At 45.9% G+C, this 18325-nt stretch overlaps 1 protein-coding gene across 3 annotated transcripts in view; it reads right to left on the bottom strand.

Moving 5' to 3' along the window:
* ARK2N (arkadia (RNF111) N-terminal like PKA signaling regulator 2N) overlaps positions 1 to 14183 on the bottom strand; it is a 48251-nt gene extending 34068 nt beyond the window's left edge. For 2 of the 3 annotated variants that reach the window (XM_071581171.1, XM_071581172.1), the window contains exons 1-2: positions 14074 to 14162; positions 12029 to 12170 (exon numbers count right to left, since the gene is read on the bottom strand). The gene's annotated coding sequence lies outside the window, so the exon portion shown is untranslated. Of the gene's footprint in view, positions 1 to 12028; positions 12171 to 14073 lie in introns of all 3 variants that reach the window. The other variant, XM_071581173.1, reaches the window with a different exon arrangement.
* Between the last annotated feature and the right edge of the window lie 4142 nt (positions 14184 to 18325).

The raw sequence follows: 18325 nt of genomic DNA on the forward strand, positions 1-18325 counted from the left end.
CAATCTGATTAAAAGCTACCTGCTGTTTTGTCTCATCACACCCTGAACTCACAGGCTCTGCCTGAACAAAGAAATCCCCAGGCAATTACAAACTTACGCACCTGCTCCTCGTGTGCATTGTCTGTGCCTCTTGGCTCAGTGGTGATTTTTGATCTGGGGTCTTCCAGCACCTTATTGGGTTCTTTCTCCATGTTCAAGCAGGCAGGCTGTTCAACTCTTGTGGAGCTGCAACTTCTGCTGGTGGTTTCGTCTCCTAATCTGGTGTGTATGGCCAAACTTCGCGAACGAAGACTTGGGAAGAGCTCTCCCCATGTGGGAGTGTGCCCTTCGAGCCTGCGCAGTGGATTTTTTGAGCTTCTGGTGCTCGCTGGCAGAACATACACAACTCAAAAAGCCCTTGACTCAAGGTAATCAGAACTTAGCAACAACTACAACACCGAAGTGTTATCAATGTTCTCATACCAAAGACAAAACACAGCTCTGTATCAGCTGCTAGAAGGACTAATAAGAAAATTAACTTCATTCCAGAAGCAAAAATCTCAAGGTGTAATACCACAGCTTGAGGTTTGCAGCTTCATCAAATCCAGCTACTTAGGCTCAGCAATGAACTAAATCACACAATATTACATTAACAGAATGTTCTTCATTCTACTTACAACTTACTTAAACTGAACAAGGAGTATCTCTCAACTGCCTGGAACAATTAAAAAACACCACGACACCCTAACCTTAATTGTACTTTGTCATTTAGGTGCTATTGAACTGATTAATGATAAAGAATGACCATCTTGCATGAAGCAAAGCAGCTTTTTTCAGAAGCTGTGAACAGGACAGATTCTGATACTCAAGGTGCCACATTTTTCACAGCAGCTTGCTGTTAAAATCACTTCAGCTTATTACGAGCACATTTCCTCTTAATCAGAGTTCAACAGACCATTTCTTTCCTCTGCTTATCACTTCTTATCCTGATTCTACCAATTGTTTAAATGAATAAAGTTATCTAGCAGAACATTGCCTTTTAGTGCCATTTTGCTCAGTGCTGAAAGAAAACAATTTAAACAACCCACCTCCTCTCAGCACTTGCCATTCATTTGCAAGCTGTAATTTTTAGAGAAATGAGAAATTGCATCTATATTATTGCAGAAAACAACATTGTTTAGGCTTTTGTGACTACACAAATAAAAAGTTAAACTGTATTGCTGTCTACAAGTTAGTTGTTCAGAGTACAGAGCTAAGCAGTGATCCTTTCAGATCCTTCTTGCCTCAGTTCCAATGCCACAGAAGTCGGGTTTCTTCACTTAAATCTGAATATATGTTTGATATTTATAGGAAATTAAATACTACAATGGCTTGTTCTTACACAAACAATTATTTCCATCACTAGTGGATTACATTATCTCACATTCACCCAACACAGACGAGCAGAGATGGAATAAATCAGAGATGTGAGAGAAGTAATGTCAAATGCATTCAACAAGGGCTAATAAAATTATGCAAAACAGCAGGCTATTTTTAAAAATGTAAACACACAGGCAAGCTCATCAAGAGCTCTGAATGGCACTTGATAGACTGTGTGTCTAAGGGTGGTGGGCTCAGAAAGGACAGAAGCAGCACATGGACTGGGTACTGAAGAGTTGATTGTAAGCACATTCATGGCCACTTCATAATCCAGAAAAAACCTGTGGCAAAAAACAAAGTTATGCCCTCCCCTGACAGAAGGATATGTAACTCAGAAGATGAGAATTGCTAATGAACCTGTCCACTTGCAAAGCTTCACCAAAACCCACATAGGTGTGTTGGGTCATGCTTTTTTCCTTCTGGAATCGCCTTCTTTTCCATTAAAAGCTGACACTGAATTAATTGGTGAACTCACCAAAAACACATACACAGAGCAGAGAAGTGCAAAATGGTTTGGGTTGGGAGAGACCTTAAAGCCCATCTCATTCCAACCCCCTGCCGTGGCCAGGGACACCTTCCACCAAACCAGGCTGTTCCAAGCCCAATCCAACCTGGTCTTGAACAATTCCAGGGATGGGGCAGCCACAGCTTCTCTGCCCAACCTGTGCTGGGGCCTCACCACCATCATAGTCGAGAATTTCTTCCCAGTATCTCATCTAAAACTGCCTCTCTGTCAGCTTAAAGCCATTACCCTAGGCCAGACACCAAAAACTGCTAATTAACTAAAACCTCATCAACCCAATTAACTAGACCTCTATCAGAAAAGGCTGATCTACATCCTGGCAGAGGCAGAAGCACCAATGTTTTCTGGACCTCCCAAATTTTTCAGTTCCTCTCCAAGACACCATACATTCTTTTTCATTTTCTTTAAGTGTCACACATACCCAGACACTTAAAACCAGAGTGAGACCAGCACTCACTCAGTTTAGCCCAAGACACTTGACTCAGCTCTGTGTGGGGATGTGTGTGCAAGATGCTCGAGAGCGGATTTTTCATAGCACTGAGCCACCCCCACAGGGATACTGTGTAATTTATATAGCGTTCCTTTGAAAATGCTGCCCTAAAGCTGACTCACTGGCACACAATCCTACCTAAGGCACATTTCTGGGAGTGGAGCTGGCTCTTTATCTGATGATTCATAATTCAGGCCTGATAGCAATCCCAAAGAATAGGGCCCTTTGGAATCAACATGGTAAGAGAATTTTGGTGGAAAACAAAAGAAGAAAGGATTAAACTAATGCTCTGTTTGAACTGGGTTTGCATAAATAAATGAAGGTTAAAAATAGGCTGCACCTACTGAGTGCTCAACAGGCTGCATATACAAATTATCCAAGACTGAATACAAATTACAAGTTTATGTGCTAATATAAAGCTCTGCAGAGCATCCTTTGTAATCTTGCAAAGAAACCTTCTCTGTCCTAAATAAGAAGCAAGACTTCACATTTAAATACAGGTTTTTGCATTGCCACGCTTAATGCACATATCCTGCCTCTTTCAAAGGAAAGGTAACTACCAGGTATGGTTTCATTCCCAAGTCTGCATACAGGCCTCCAAAAACATTCACCAGCTGCACTGGAATCCCACAACAAAAAAAATCAACTGTCCTTACAGATAGATAAGGACTGGCTGCACTTAGTATTAAAAGTTCAAACACAGGAAGGTGGTGTTGGGAGGAGCCCCCTCAGATAATTTTTCTCACCACACCAACACAAAAGGTTTAGGCTTGGAGTATCAGGAGTCAGGACAAAAGATGGCTGATGACTTTCAGATTCAATGTTAATAGTGGAGTGGAGGTGAGAAAACAGAACCTCAGCATCTGGGGGTGGGGAGAAGTTTTTCTTCCTCTGTTCCCTGTTTGACTTTTTGGGGGTTTTCTTTTGGGCAGCTGCAGAAAAGGAGCCACTGCTTGCTGGTGAGCTCTTTTTTTCTTCTGGCTCTCCTCTTTGCTTTTCCCCCTCCATCTCTGGGCACCCTGAGCTTCGGAGAGAGAGAGAAGAGAGGAAAGACAGAGCTGCTTCAGGACACTGCAGACCTTTTTTTCCCTCTTTCTGGGGACCGATTTGGACTGGAAGGAGATTCCTGGGAGTTATCACCATTTCCTCCACTCCCAGTTTTTCCTTCTTCGTTTGGAACAGAGGACAAGGAGAGAGAGAGAGAGAGTCCATGTGAGTTCATCCCTGATCTCTGCCTCGCTGGGAAAACACTGAGAATTCACCTCGCAGCCAGCCGAGGTGTGACAGTGACACTGTCCATAATAGAACTGCTCCAGGAGGAATCTACGTATGGGGATTGTTCTCTTTTGCTTTTACATTTGGTGCTGAGGGAGTAGTTTGCTCTGGTCTGTTTACAGTTATAGCTACATCTACATATATATAGTAGTGAAGAACAGTTATCCTTCTTATATCCATTTTAAAGTTCCTTTTTCTTAAATTTAATAAAGAGTGATGTGATTATTGTGGAGGAATCCTCCTCTCTGCTTTTTGGTAAACATTTTGGTTTTTCCCTCAAACTAAGGCACTTAGCCTTCTAAAAATCTCACTTCTTTATCACAGTAAAACTGCTTTTCTCCAGGAACAATTCAAAGTCTGCAAAGTTCTCTAAAAATTGGCGGGGTCATATCTTTCCTATTACCCATTCCATCTGACTCATTTTGAAATTTTTCCTATCAACAAAACTAGTGGCAGAAATCAATGCTAGGATAGCCATAGTTTGTTTCTTTATCTCTCTCTGCTATGTATTAGCTTGCCTAAAACCAGCCTGTAAAGGAGTATCACATGGATGGACCACCTCTCTCTAAGACACTGAGTCTAACACATTTTCCCACTCTACCTATCCTTGTTACTTGAAGGAAATGTATTCTGTGCTTCCCCATTCTATATAAACACACCTCCTCTTCTCAAGAAATTCTGGCTTATTGTTCTACCATGGTCAATAAAGTAATGCTCACAGAAAAGCCACATCTTAAATTGCTTGAGCATAACAGCAATAAATTAATCTTAATTTTCAGAGCACAGCTTCAGAATGTTTATCTGAGATACCCTGAACGTAATTAACATTAATAACAGTAACATGAGTCACTAACAGCTCCAACTGACAGATCAGGACAATTGCAATGTAACTTCAAAGTAATAAATTCATCTCAGCAGTGCAGTATACACATAGTCATAAAGGTTGGAAAATACCTCTAAAATCATCAAGTTCAACCTTCAATGCAGCAATACTACCATATTCACCACTAAACCACATCCTCCAGTGCCATATTCACATTTTCTGAGCGCTTCCAGGGATGGCGACGCTACCACTTCCCCATCATCACTCCACCACTTTCCTAGGAATCATCCCAGAAGGACTTGTGCTGTCTCTCACAATAATCAAAGCCAGTCCATCATGGGCAGGCACAAATGTCCCTTGCTTTTGCTGTTATTTCAAAATCTCGAGGCAGCAATGAGTGCCATAGGACACAGAAAGCCTTTAACCCACCCCACAGGTCATTGCCACTGAAAAGAGAAAGGGCTGCCCCTCAGCCTGGGCTGTAAACACCCACCATCTCCTGTAACTTCACCTCCCAGAGGAAAGCTGTGCACCTGGGCCCAATGGCTGGGATGAGAGCCAGGATCCAGAGGGGCAGCAAGGCATCTTACACAGCAAGCAGCAGCCTGGAGCAAGGTGGAGCACCAGGGATTTAGCTGGGTCTTACCAAATACCCCTCCAGGATTGCATAACCCTTGACATCAGGAGGAGAGATGCTCTCAGGAGATAAGTTTGTCTTGTTTTGTCAAGTTCTGTGTAAAGTTCCTTTCCAGGACCTGTGGTGCCCACCTAATTCCACCCAACCAACAGTTCCAACTCCTGGTCTGTCTCCTGGACACCTCCCGGTGATTTTCCAGCGTCTCCCCACTTCTCACAGCTATTCAAGAGCTCAAAGCACTGCAGTAGACTTGCTGTGGATTTACAGCAGCCATTTAACAAAGATGAGTTATGACATACTAAGTAACTCTACCACTTTTAAATATTTTATGATCAGACATTTTAATGCATCTTTGCCATGGGAAATAAACAAAACCGACCCTCAGGTATTTCAAAGCTTCAAATACTTTAATCCAACACCAATGAACATCTTTGTCTTAAGGCAGTAATTTCCTGGCACAGTGCAGTAACATATCCATTTTATGGTCTGGCCAACTGAACATCAGGTGATGTGCCCAAATGCTACAGAAGGGCTGGGAAGGAGCTGTAAGCCCAACAAGCCCTGATCCCAAGCCACTTCTCATCCACAAAGCCACTAATATTAATTTATATAATTATTAAGCTAGTAGTATCATCTACATATTGCAACACCAATTCTCAGCACGTATATCACTGAAAAATAAATGGTATGAAAACTAGAAGGAAAGTCATGCGGCATTCAAACAATGAAACTTTACTGCAAGATACCACCTGCTGTTGGATGTTCTTGACACCAAACTCTTGAATTTTTGGCCGGTAACAAGAAGTACTGATTGATTTCAGCACCCTGCTAACAATTGATGGAGGGATCTGGATAGACTTGAGAGATGGGCTGATTCCAGTGGGATGAAGTTCAACAAGGCCAAGTGCAGGTCCTGCCCTTTGGCCACAACAACCCCCTGCAGTGCTCCAGGCTGGGCACAGAGTGGCTGGAGAGCAGCCAGGCAGAGGGATCTGGGGGGACTGAGGGGCAGGAAGCTCAACAAGAGCCAACAGTGTGTCCAGGTGGCCAAGAAGGCCAAAGGGATCCTGTTCTGGATCAAAAATAGTGTGGCCAGCAGGCCCAGGGCAGTGACCCTTCCCCTGGACTCTGCCTTGGGGAGGCCACACCTTGAGTGTTGTGTTCAGTTCTGGGCCCTTCAGTTCAGGAAAGATCGTGAGGGGCTGGAGCGGGGCCAGAGAAGAGCAACGAGGCTGGAGAAGGGACTGGAGCACAAGTGCTGTGGGGAGAGGCTGAGGGAGCTGGGGGTGTTTAGCCTGGAGAAGAGGAGGCTCAGAGGTGACCTCAGCACTGTCTAGAACTCTCTGAAGGGAAGTTCTGGCCAGGTGGGGGTTGGTCTCTTCTCCCAGGCACTCAGCAATAGGACAAGGGGGCACGATGGGCTCAAGCTCTGCCAGGGGAAATTGAAGTTGGAGATCAGAAAAAAATTCCTTACAGAGAGAGTGCTCAGGCTTTGGAATGGGCTGCCCAGAGAGGTGGTGGATTCCCCATCCCTGGAGGTTTTTCAACTGAGCTTGGCCATGGCACTGAGTGCCATGATCTGGTAAATGGACTGGAGTTGGACCAAGGGTTGGACTTGATGATCTCGGAGGTCTTTTCCAACCCAATCCATTCTAGGATTCTGTGATTCTATGATCTAGTACAGTCCTTATCTGTCCACAGTGCTCCTCAAAGAAGAAACCACTCAAGGTCTCAGTGTGACACAAACACAGATTTGTTCATTTGTGGAACCAAAGCTGTTTTGGGTATTTCAAACCAACAGAACTGACTGGATCAAAAGCCAGTTATATGGGTGACATGAAAAATGCCTCTATCATGGTTTCACTATCAGATAATTTCTAGAGTATTTGCTCCCAGTTGGCAGAAGAGAAGAAATTTGAGCTCTACTTCAATAGGATAACAGACAGACCAGGAAACAGACATTTCTTTCCCACAACATACAGGAACTTTGCATATATTTGGCTACAGAAATTAAAAAACAGTATGCAAGAGGATACCAAGTTACCAGTTATTAAAAAAAGAGGAAAATCAAAAGGTAGTTTTCAGCAGTACCATGCAAGTACTGACAGGAGAAAAAAGAGTAACACACAACCCATCTACCTCTCCAAACCACCCCCCTCCCCCACCAAGTTACTTATCCTTAAATAAAAGCATAATTTACCCCAACTCACCTAACTCTCAAAAAAACACCCCCCACCCCCAAGTTATTTATCCTTAAACAAAAGCATAATTTACCCCAAAATTAATATTACTGTTTAGGGGAGTAGTTCAGCCAGCAGAACTTTCTTGAGTATAAAATTAATCCTTAGCACCAGGAGACAAACTATAAAAACAACTTTCCCAGCAAAAGTGTGGACAGAGGAAAAAAAGAGCATCAAGTCTGGAGTACAAATTCAACCCCATTCCGTACATTAAACATAATCTTATTGTTGCTGAAGCGCAGCAAGTTCCATACAGGCAAACAGTGAAATACATTACAGATGTTAAAAAGTAGAAAAAACATTTTGATCCTGTAAAACAATCAAGGGAAATCAGGTGTCTACTATCAAATCAACTTTAAACTGAGGTGAGATGTACAGCTAATTATTGGGGCTTATAAATTTAACTCTGCCAAGATATCCAATGAACTTCTGCAGCTTAGTTTTATGGTATTCAGCAATTTCTTACAGTGAGCTGATCGAAAGCCCATGAATTGTCTCTAAGATGACTTACTAATAAAAGTGGAACCATGAAAAATAAAATTTCTCCTTAAAGGCTTTCTGAAAGAAAATAAAGAACTATGTGTGGTTTTTATGACTCCTCACAGATTCTGCACAGCACTTATCAAAAGGTGGAACCACAACTACTGACACCTCAAACTGTGTTTATCAGCAGTGGGCCCATGGACACTGCTACCCACAAAGCCCATTCCTTCCCAAAGGAGAACTTCATTTCCTAAAGAACTCTTATCAAATACAATGAGGCTCCAGACTACCAGCATTTCATCCAAATTACTTCATTAGGAGACAGGCTCTAAACCACTGCATTTCCAACCACAAATTACAAATTAACAGACAGCCTCCCTAATCTACTCTTTAACAAGATTTTTCCCCAAATTGTTGGATTACTTAGAAATCTTTCTGGCAAGAGCTGGCATTCCAAGAGAGCAAGAACCAGGAGAGTGAGCTGAGGACCCAGGAGAATTACCAGTTGATGGCAAAGCCTCAGTACAAGAAAACAGCACTGTCTCAACCTTACCTGGCTATAATGCTAAGTTGCTTCTATTTTTCTTCAGAAAGTGTGACAGTACTGTTGGATCAGTCAGCACCAACCTCACATTGGTACCATGGAAATGCAGTATTCCCAATGAAACAGAAATTACTGAAATGGTAATTGCTTCATCATGCAGACAACTGGCTCTTACTTATTCCCAGCTCTGCTACTGTGAGTCACTTGGCCTCTACCCATGTACAATGAATGAAAGTGAAATCTGCCTTCTCAAAGTAAGTCATGAAATGCCTCATGAAACAAGACATTAGAGCACAAAGAAAGGAACACTTAGCCAATTGAGATCTAGCTCTTCCTGCTCATTTCCAGGAAAGTTTGAAGCATCAAAGCAGAAAAGCATTGTGGACACTACAGAGGCTTCACTATAATGCCAAATACAAGATCCACATACACTGAAACAAAAAAGTAGCTTGAAAGAGTTTCTAAATATTTGAGCTTAATTAAAAAGTGACTATGTGTTCAGTTTATGATTCAAGAGTTGTCAGATTGAGTACTAAGAGCTTTAAAGATGTCTTAGAGAGCAAACACCACAAGATGTCGTAAGGCTGAAGCCTGTACTCTATTCTACTATTGGAGAGACAGATTAAATACCTTCTTAAATAAAAAAGGATATTAGGATGGATCATTCTGAATCTAAAGCTGACTCACCCCCATGACCACAAGCAAGTTACTGACCTCCCTGAGCAGTCAGTAATGCATCTGACACAGGGTAACAGCAACACCTGCGCCAGGGAGAGCATCCCATTTCCAGCCCCAAATGAGTAATCCATATGTGTCCCAACTGCAGGGAGCCACTCACATCCAGGGAGAAACTGCTACAGGCTCCATTCAACGTGGATCAGACACGGAAAGAGGCAACACTAACGAGTGGGAACAGGTAACCACAGATAACTCAGGTAACACAGGTAACCCAGGCCCTCAGCAATAGGACAAGTGGCACGATGGGCTCAAGCTCTGCCAGGGGAAATTGAAATTGGACATCAGAAAAAAATTCTTTGCAGAGAGAGTAATCAGACATTGGAATGGGCTGCCCAGAGAGGGGGTGGATTCCCCATCCCTGAAGGTTTTTCAACTGAGATTGGCCATGGCACTGAGTGCCATGATCGGGTAAAGGGACTGGAGTTGGCCCAAGGGTTGGACTTGATGGTCTCGGAGGTCTTTTCCAACCCAATCTATTCTAGGATTCTGTGATTTAGATTGTAACCCTTAAACAGTAACTGTGTAAGTGACAAGGCATCAGTCACAGCTTAGCTGAGATCGACTCTGTAAGAGAAGGCAACTGCAGAGGCTAATACCACATGCACATTTTCAGTTACAATCCCCTTAATTCAATTCTCTTTTTGCTCAGAATTACATATTTGTAGACATTGCACTCTACACCTCAAGTTGCAGACTTAGAACTGCATTATGCATTAAAAACCTGGAACAAAGATGTGAGAGAAACTATGATTTTTGTGGTGATTTGTGTTGTCCAGGTTCCCTACAATTATACCCCTACTGCCACAGATTTCAGTATGGTAACAGTTTGTTGCTAAGGTTAAACACTGAACTCCCACTCATGTGCTGGACACTTACTTTGGTTCTGGAAACCCAAAAATGGTTTCCTTTCCACGTAAGCCTCAGGTCATCTCAGAGCATCAACACACACTGTACCACTGAACTTTGTCCCAGAACTCTTTCCCAGCACTATGTCTGTTCCTGCCTCTAAATGCTGTTTCATTTTCAGTTCCTCACTGTTACCAATAATGTTCAAGCCAGCAAAGATGAATTTCAAGGTTTACACTTTCTTTTTTGGAGTGCTTGCTCTGAAGTGCAAATTCCACATCGCCAGCTACAGTGTTTAAACCTTTTACTGTGATCTAGTAAATGTGTTATTAACTCAGCTGCACAGTTTATCACAGAATCATAGAATCAATTGGGTTGGAAAAGACCTCCGAGATCATCAAGTCCAACCCTTGGGCCAACTCCAGTCCCTTTACCAGATCATGGCCCTCAGTGCCATGGCCAAGTTCAGTTGAAAAACCTCCAGGGATGGGGAATCCACCCCCTCTCTGGGCAGCCCATTCCAAAGCCTGACCACTCTCTCTGCAAAGAATTTTTTTCTGCTCTCCAACTTCAATTTCCCCTGGCAGAGCTTGAGCCCATCGTGCCCCCTTGTCCTATTGCTGAGTGCCTGGGAGAAGAGACCAACCCCCACCTGGCCAGAACTTCCCTTTCTGTCAATGTTTACGGTTTTTTAAGTCATTCAGTCAGCTGCAGACAAAAAATAGAAGCTGAGATTGACCACAGATTGGATTCTGTCAAAAAGTACCACTGAAATGTGACTCTGAAATGTTACAGAGTCACAAGTTGCTTGAAACTATCTACTCATTTGGAAAAGTCTGTAAAGCTTTAATATCACTAGATAATGGTGTCATTTTGGTCAGAGGATAACCAGCCAGTCGGATTACTTGGTTCACAGCCACTTTCACCGTGTGGTACGTGGAGACTCCCATCTCATTAACAGATGTTTAAGTGAAATGTTGATATACAGGTGGGTCATAGGTGGCACATACATCCTTGGAAGAGCAGGCACTTGATATGATAACATGCAAGAGAAAATGAAGTGAACAGAACCCATGGAAAGAATCCTGCATTTTAAAGATAAATAAGTAAGGAGATGGGGGGTCAGGACAGCCAAGGCAAGTATTTCTTGTTGCTCTCATCAAGTTACACCAACTTAGCTCTTTGACATTTAGTGTTCAAAGCCCCTCATGATAATCCACATTTCCTTTTCGTTGATTCATTTTGTTTCCTTATTAATCCCCACCTCCTCCACAGTGTCTGTTTGTCCAACAGCACCCACACATCCTTCCTATCTCTTCTTTATCACTCAGAGCAGGGCTTGCTCTGTGTGAGTTCTGGCTGTTCTCAACTTTTTGTGGTCACTTTCAGGTTCCTTCCCCTTTCCCCTTCTTCAGCAGGACCCAGCTTAAATCATCCCCTCCTTTCCTGACTAGTTTTGCACTGTAATTCCCACCAAGGCAGGCAGGCTGTGTGTGCTGAGATGCCCGGGCTGCCCTGCCACACACACCACACCCGGAGTGTGTGAGGCTACAGGCCCTCTCTTCCTGATTTCCCAGGAATTTCTCACTGCACTTCTTCAGGATGCCAACCAGCAATTAGGCTAAACAGCAAACAGAAATAGTCGGCACAGTGTAATTACAAATTCAAGTGTTTAAATTTAGTCAGAACTGCTATCCCTGTGCTGGAGCTGCTCAGACTCACGTAGTGCCTTCCATCACCCACATGGTCCTTCCCGCCCTTCCCCAGACAAAACATCAGTGACACTGCTAAGCCAGAACTACAGAAAGCTGTGGGTTTTTAGCTTCCAGTAGCCACATAACCATCCCCTTTGGAGCTTCTTTTGCCAGCATCAGGCTGCTCTGGATCACCAGGGGTGAGAAATACTCAGATTGCTTAAAAAGTACTGCTGTTGGACAGACAAGTTCTCCATGCTTCATCTCACTGCTGTGGTACTGAATACATACATAGGGGGGATGTCTGGGTTTAGAAAACACATGGCAAGCAACTTACTGTTCTCCTCAGAGCTTGTTAAGAACCTTTTCCCTCCTCAAAGGCCACGTTTCCCTCCTCCAGGGCAGCAGGGAAAGCTGTGCTGCAGTGACTGCCTGACTTCCAGCTCTTGTATCACAGGAACAGCAATTACAGGTGTTAACTAGGGCAGGAGAACCACACCACAGAGACCTCAGAAAAACACCACACTCGGTTTCCATCTCAAGGTCAAACATCTTTTTAATAAACTTAAGCAACATTAAGACACTTTCAGAGAGATATTTTAAATTTAGTGTTTGTTTGCTGTTCCAAGGGGAGAGCTACTACTGTTTGCACTTAAACTCAGCTTGGAAAGTGGAAATTCAGTAGCCCTTTCCCATAAGTGAAGCTATTATTTTGTCTGATGCTTGACAAGTACCAGAGGAGACTTAAAACCAAACAGAGCCTCTGGGATGGAGAACTGAAAGAAATTTTACATTTCTAAAGAGATGCTCATGGGTTCGAAGATTTACTTACTGATTTTTAAAAGCTAGAATTACTTGATAGTGAAAACAAAATATCAAACAGAACTGATTTTTGCCACAGTATCTTGACACACAAGTTTTGTTCAGCCTTTGAAGTGGTGTTAGGTACTTTGTGCTGGTTTAAAGTGCATAGCTAGTTGCAAATAAGACTTTGTTTAAGTTATTGCAGTTATGTTTTCACCCAGATACCTACAAACTTTAAGGCAAGTCGCCTTGTCCCACTGTTAACAAACTAATGCATAAATACAACTAGATGCTACTTAACAAAAGTGTAAGCAATGTAAACCTAAAAAAACCCTAAAGTCTTTAAAAAGTGGCCTTTTAAGTGGTTGTCCAATAACCTCCAGGCGAAGGAAGTTACAGTACTGGAACTGGGGAAACAGTTAAAATATTACAGGTCTGATCGGGCTGCCTTTTTTTTCCTTTTTGAAAAGGAACAAGTAGCACAGTTAAGTTTTATATTCCCCCCGGATGGCTGCGTGGTCAGAGCCACATCTGCAACCCATTAGATGTCAGGAGCTCACCGGGAGCCCGGGCTAGAGACGCAACGAGCAGCTTCAACTTTCCTTCCGTGGGAAAAGGAGATTCCCACCGGCGGGAACACACCACCCAAGGTGAACAAAGACGTATCAAAAAAGAAAAAAAAAAAACACCAACCCCAAAACCTCGGGAAGAGCAAATGCAGGGTGGCTACACCCGTTGTGATGATTCCTCCAGCAAGGGGCTCTCCCTCCGACAGCTTGCGCGACTTCAAGAGTCGTTACGAAAGAAAAAAGCTTAAAAAAAAGGTAAAAAACGAAAAAAAAGGCGCTTTCCTTTGTTTTGTTTTTTTTTTTACAGAAGTCCCGGGAAAGACGAAGCGGTCCGAGGTGCTCCCTGGAAACTCGTCCCGCTGGGTCAGGGCAGAGCAGCGGCAGGGCAGGGGCAGGAGGAGGAGGGGCAGGGGCAGGAGGAGAAGGGGCAGGGGCAGGAGGAGGAGGGGCAGGGGCAGGAGGAGAAGGGGCAGGGGCAGGAGGAGAAGGGGCAGGGGCAGGAGGAGGAGGGGCAGGGGCAGGAGGAGGAGGGGCAGGGGCAGGAGGAGGAGGGGCAGGGGCAGGAGGAGGAGGGGCAGGGGCAGGAGGAGGAGGGGCAGGGGCAGGAGGAGAAGGGGCAGGGGCAGGAGGAGAAGGGGCAGGGGCAGGAGGAGAAGGGGCAGGGGCAGGAGGAGAAGGGGCAGGAGGAGGAGAAGGGGCAGGAGCAGGAGAGGGGGCAGGAGCAGGAGAGGGGGCAGGAGCAGGAGAGGGGGCAGCGGCAGGAGAGGGGGCAGCGGCAGGAGAGGGGGCAGCGGCAGGAGAAGGAGCAGGACGAGGAGCAGGACGAGGAGCAGGCGCAGAGGCAGGACGAGAAGCAGGGGCAGGGGCAGGGCCAAGACCGTCCCACAGCATCCCCGGACACCCACCCGCGTCCCGGGGGATGCGGGGCCGCTCCCGGCGCAGCGAGGCCGGTGCCGCCCATCCCGCCCCATCCCCGCGGCCTCGGGCCGCCCCCCGCGGCCGTACTCACCTGCAGGAGGCAGGGCCGCCGCGGGGCTCCCCGGCGGGGGCAGCGGCCGGGGCATGGGCGACGGGAGCGACCGGGAAGCGCCGGGAATGTCACCGGGGCCGCCGCGCCGTCACTTCCGCCCGCCCGGCCCGAGCGCCGCGCAGCGCCCCCTGGCGGCGGGACCGGCAGCGGAGGAGGCGGTGGCTGGAACGGGACAGTGTGTGACAATGTGGGTGTGTGACAATGTGGGAGTGTGACAATGTGGGGGTGTGTGTGTATGGCTGTGTGTGACAATGTGGGGGTGTGACAATGTGGGAGTGTGACAATGTGGGGGTGTGTGTGTATGGCTGTGTGTGACAATGTGTGTGTGACAGTGTGTGTGTGAGACATTGTGTGTGATAATGTGTGTGTGTGACAGTGTGCGTGTGTGTATGACTGTGTGTGACAATGTGTGGGTGTGTGACAATGTGTGTGTGTGACAATGTGTGTGTGACATTGTGTGTGACACTAACTGTGTGTGTGTGACAGTGAGTATGTGTGACACTGGAGTCTGTGTGTGACAGTGAGTGTGTGACATTGTGTGTGTGTGTGACACTGGAGTGTGTGTGTGACTGTGTGTGTGTGACAATGTATGTGTATGACAATGTATGTGTATGACATTGTGTGTGTGACAGTGTGTGTGACAGTGTGTGTGACTGTGTGTGACACTGTGTGACACTGTGTGACTGTGTGTGACACTGTGTGACACTGTGTGACACTGTGTGACTGTGTGTGACACTGTGTGACACTATGTATGTGACAGTGTGTGTGACAGTGTGTGTGTGTGTGAGAGAGACACTGTGTGACTGTGTGTGTGTGTGACTGTGTGTGTGTGTGACTGTGTGTGTGTGTGTGACAGTGTGTGTGTGTGTGACACTGGAGTGTGTGTGTGTGTGTGTGACTCTGGAGTGTGTATGTGTGTGACAGCGTGTGTTTGTGTGACACTGCTTGACTCTGTGTGTGTGTGACAGTGTGTGTGTGTGACAGTGTCTGTGACATTGTGTGACAGCTTGTGTGTGTGACAGTGTGTATGACATTCTGTGTGTGTGTGTGACTGCGAGTGTGTGTGTGTGTGTGTGTGACAGTGTCTGTGACATTGTGTGACAGCTTGTGTGTGTGACAGTGTGTATGACATTCTGTGTGTGTGTGTGACTGCGAGAGTGTGTGTGTGTGTGTGTGACAGTGCTTGTGTCTGTGACAGTGTGGGGGGGGACAGTGTGTGTGACACTCTGTGTGTTGTGACAGTGTATTGTGTGTGACAGTGTGTTGTGTGACAGAATGTGTGTGTGTGTGTGACAGTGTGTGTGTGTGTGTGTGTGTGTGACTCTGGAGTGTGTATGTGTGTGACAGCGTGTGTTTGTGTGACACTGCTTGACTCTGTGTGTGTGTGACAGTGTGTGTCTGTGACAGTGTCTGTGACATTGTGTGACAGCTTGTGTGTGTGACAGTGTGTATGACATTCTGTGTGTGTGTGTGACTGCGAGTGTGTGTGTGTGTGTGACAGTGTCTGTGACATTGTGTGACAGCTTGTGTGTGTGACAGTGTGTATGACATTCTGTGTGTGTGTGTGACTGCGAGTGTGTGTGTGTGTGTGTGACAGTGTCTGTGACAGTGCTTGTGTCTGTGACAGTGTGGGGGGGGACAGTGTGTGTGACACTCTGTGTGTTGTGACAGTGTATTGTGTGTGACAGTGTGTTGTGTGACAGAATGTGTGTGTGCGTGTGTGTGTCACTGCGTGACACTGTGTGACACTCTGTGTGACAGTGTGTGCGGCACTCTGTGTGTGTGTGACACTGTGTGTGACAATGTGTGTGTAACAGTGTGTGTGTGACACTGTGTGTGTGACAGTGTGGTGGGTGTGTGACACTGTGGGTGTGTGACATTGTGTGTGTGACACTGTATGACACTATGACTGTGTGTGTGTGACACTGTGTATGACACTGTGTGTCACACTGTGACAGGGACATGGTGTGTGACAGTGTGTGTGAACTGTGTGATACTGTGTGCGTGACACTGTCACTGTGCCTGTGCCCATGCCCATGCCACTGTGTCTGCGTTTGTGTCCCTGTGTCCATGCCACTGTCCCTGTGTCTGTGTCCCTGCCCCTGTGTCTCTGTCAGTGTCCTGGTCCCTGTCCCTGTGCCAGTGTGCCAATGTCACTGTAATAGTCACTGAGTCTCTGTTCCTGTGTTACTGTCATTGTTGCAGTGTCACTGTCCATGTGTTTGTCTGTCACTGTGTCACTGTCACTGTGTCCCTTTTTGTGTCATTACCACTGTCACTGTGTCTGTGTGCCCCTGTGTCCCTCTCCCTGTGTCCCTGTGTGTTATCGCCATTACTGTGTCATTGCCACTGTCCCTGGGTCATTGTCACTGTTACTGTAAGTCACTGTCCGTGTCCCAGTGTCCCTGGCCCTGTGTCACTATCACTGTCACTATTCACTGTCCATGTAGCTGTGTCACTGTCCCTGTCCCAGTCCTTATGTCACTGTGCTATTACAGTGTCACTCACTCTGTCACTGGTCCAGTGTCCCTGTCCCTCTCCCTATCCCTGTCGCAGTGTCACTACCACTATCCCTGTCACTATCACTATCAGTGTCCCTATCCCTGTCACTGTTCCTGTCCCTGTCACAGACACACTCCAGCACCTCTCACATGCTCTGAGGAGAGGCAAGTTCCCCTTCCAGCACTGATCCTGGCGATACTGCCCCTGTGTTCCCTGAGATCTCAGGATCCTCAGGCTTGGAAGGAACCTCTGGAGATCTTCCAGCTCAGCTTGCAATCAGACTCGGATCCGAGCCCCGAGGGCTGGGTGTGGGAACCCTGGTGTGCAATCAGGGCGGCATCGTAATGCTCTCGTTAAACATCCTTTTGGTGTTTCCTAATCCGAGCATTTCTGTTTGCACCCCCGGGGCGGGTGTGCTACACAACCACACAGGGCATTGCAGGTGTGATTGGGAAACGTGACAGAAATCATTTCGGTACAGTCCCTAAATCCTGATCAGGGCTACAAACACCTGGGAAGTTCGGGAGCTAAACATCCACCGGACAGCTGCTCACGGCAGGGAATCAGCCACAGGGCTGATAGTAGAGAAAGGTGTTGCATCTACCCACATCACCCAAGTCATGTTGGGAAACAGACACCACGTGCTACCTCACAAGGATTCATCATATTAGGAGTAATAAAGAGACAGACTCAGATAGAACTAGAGTTACACATTCAGGGATTCATGATTCTTTTTTAAAAGTGCTTTGCAACACACTCCTCACCAAGTAAGTAAAGAACGTCCTTAGCAAGAAAGGTGAGTTTACTGTTTGTGGTGTCAGCATGAGGGAAAACCCTAAGAATATCTGTATTTAAGCAAAGATAAAACCACTCCTTCTTTGAGCCGCCAGGGGCTGGGATCCAGAGTCTGCTCCGGTTTCCTGTGCAACTTCAGCCATGCACTGCCACCAACTAACACCAAGATCCACAACCCAGCTGGCTACTTCAGGGGGTGGGGAAAAGAATCCAGAATCTGTATTTACAGGTAAGGATATTCTTTGGTAGTCCTGAAAGACACCCACAGGACATGACACTGCTCACAGGCATTAGAACACGGCAGTCAGGAACAGGCAGTGAGGGTTTGGGTGGGATACATAAAAGCATGAGGGCACAGGCAAGGGTGGTGAGCATCTGCCTCAGATTTGAGTGATACATGGGAAACAGCTCCAAGAGCCACACTGAAGGAATCAGCAGGCCAGAGGCTTTACAAAAGAAAAAAAATCCCACTGTCATAGGTATTGCAGAATTAGTAAACTAAGCAGGGACACAGTAGTGATCTGTAAATGTTTGAATGAAGTAAGTGGCATGAAGGGAGAAGACTGGTGATACATCAATGGTTTTAATGGGGTGAAATTACAGAAGGGCATGTCTAAGCTGAGAATCTGCATGGAAAGCTTTTGAATGGAGAACCACAGGCTGGAAAATTGTCTCTGTAATGGGAGTGGTGAAAGCTTTATTGCCTGAGATTTTAAATGCCAGATTAAGAGAAATACCAGGGGACTCATTCTGAATTTTCAGGGAGACAGGGCTGAACAATTAGGAAGGGAAGAGAAAAGGCAGGAGGTGGTGCTGGCTCTTGGAATTTTGGGAGTACAGCCCAGAGCTTCTTCTGGGCTCCTTTGGCTCTGTTTTATCATTCTTTGACTGCCTCTGCCAAGAGTGAAATGATTTCAGCATTAGTTACCCTATG

The sequence above is a fragment of the Pithys albifrons genome, chromosome Z, assembly GCF_047495875.1.
Source record: "Pithys albifrons albifrons isolate INPA30051 chromosome Z, PitAlb_v1, whole genome shotgun sequence".
Taxonomy (NCBI): Eukaryota; Metazoa; Chordata; class Aves; order Passeriformes; family Thamnophilidae; genus Pithys; species Pithys albifrons.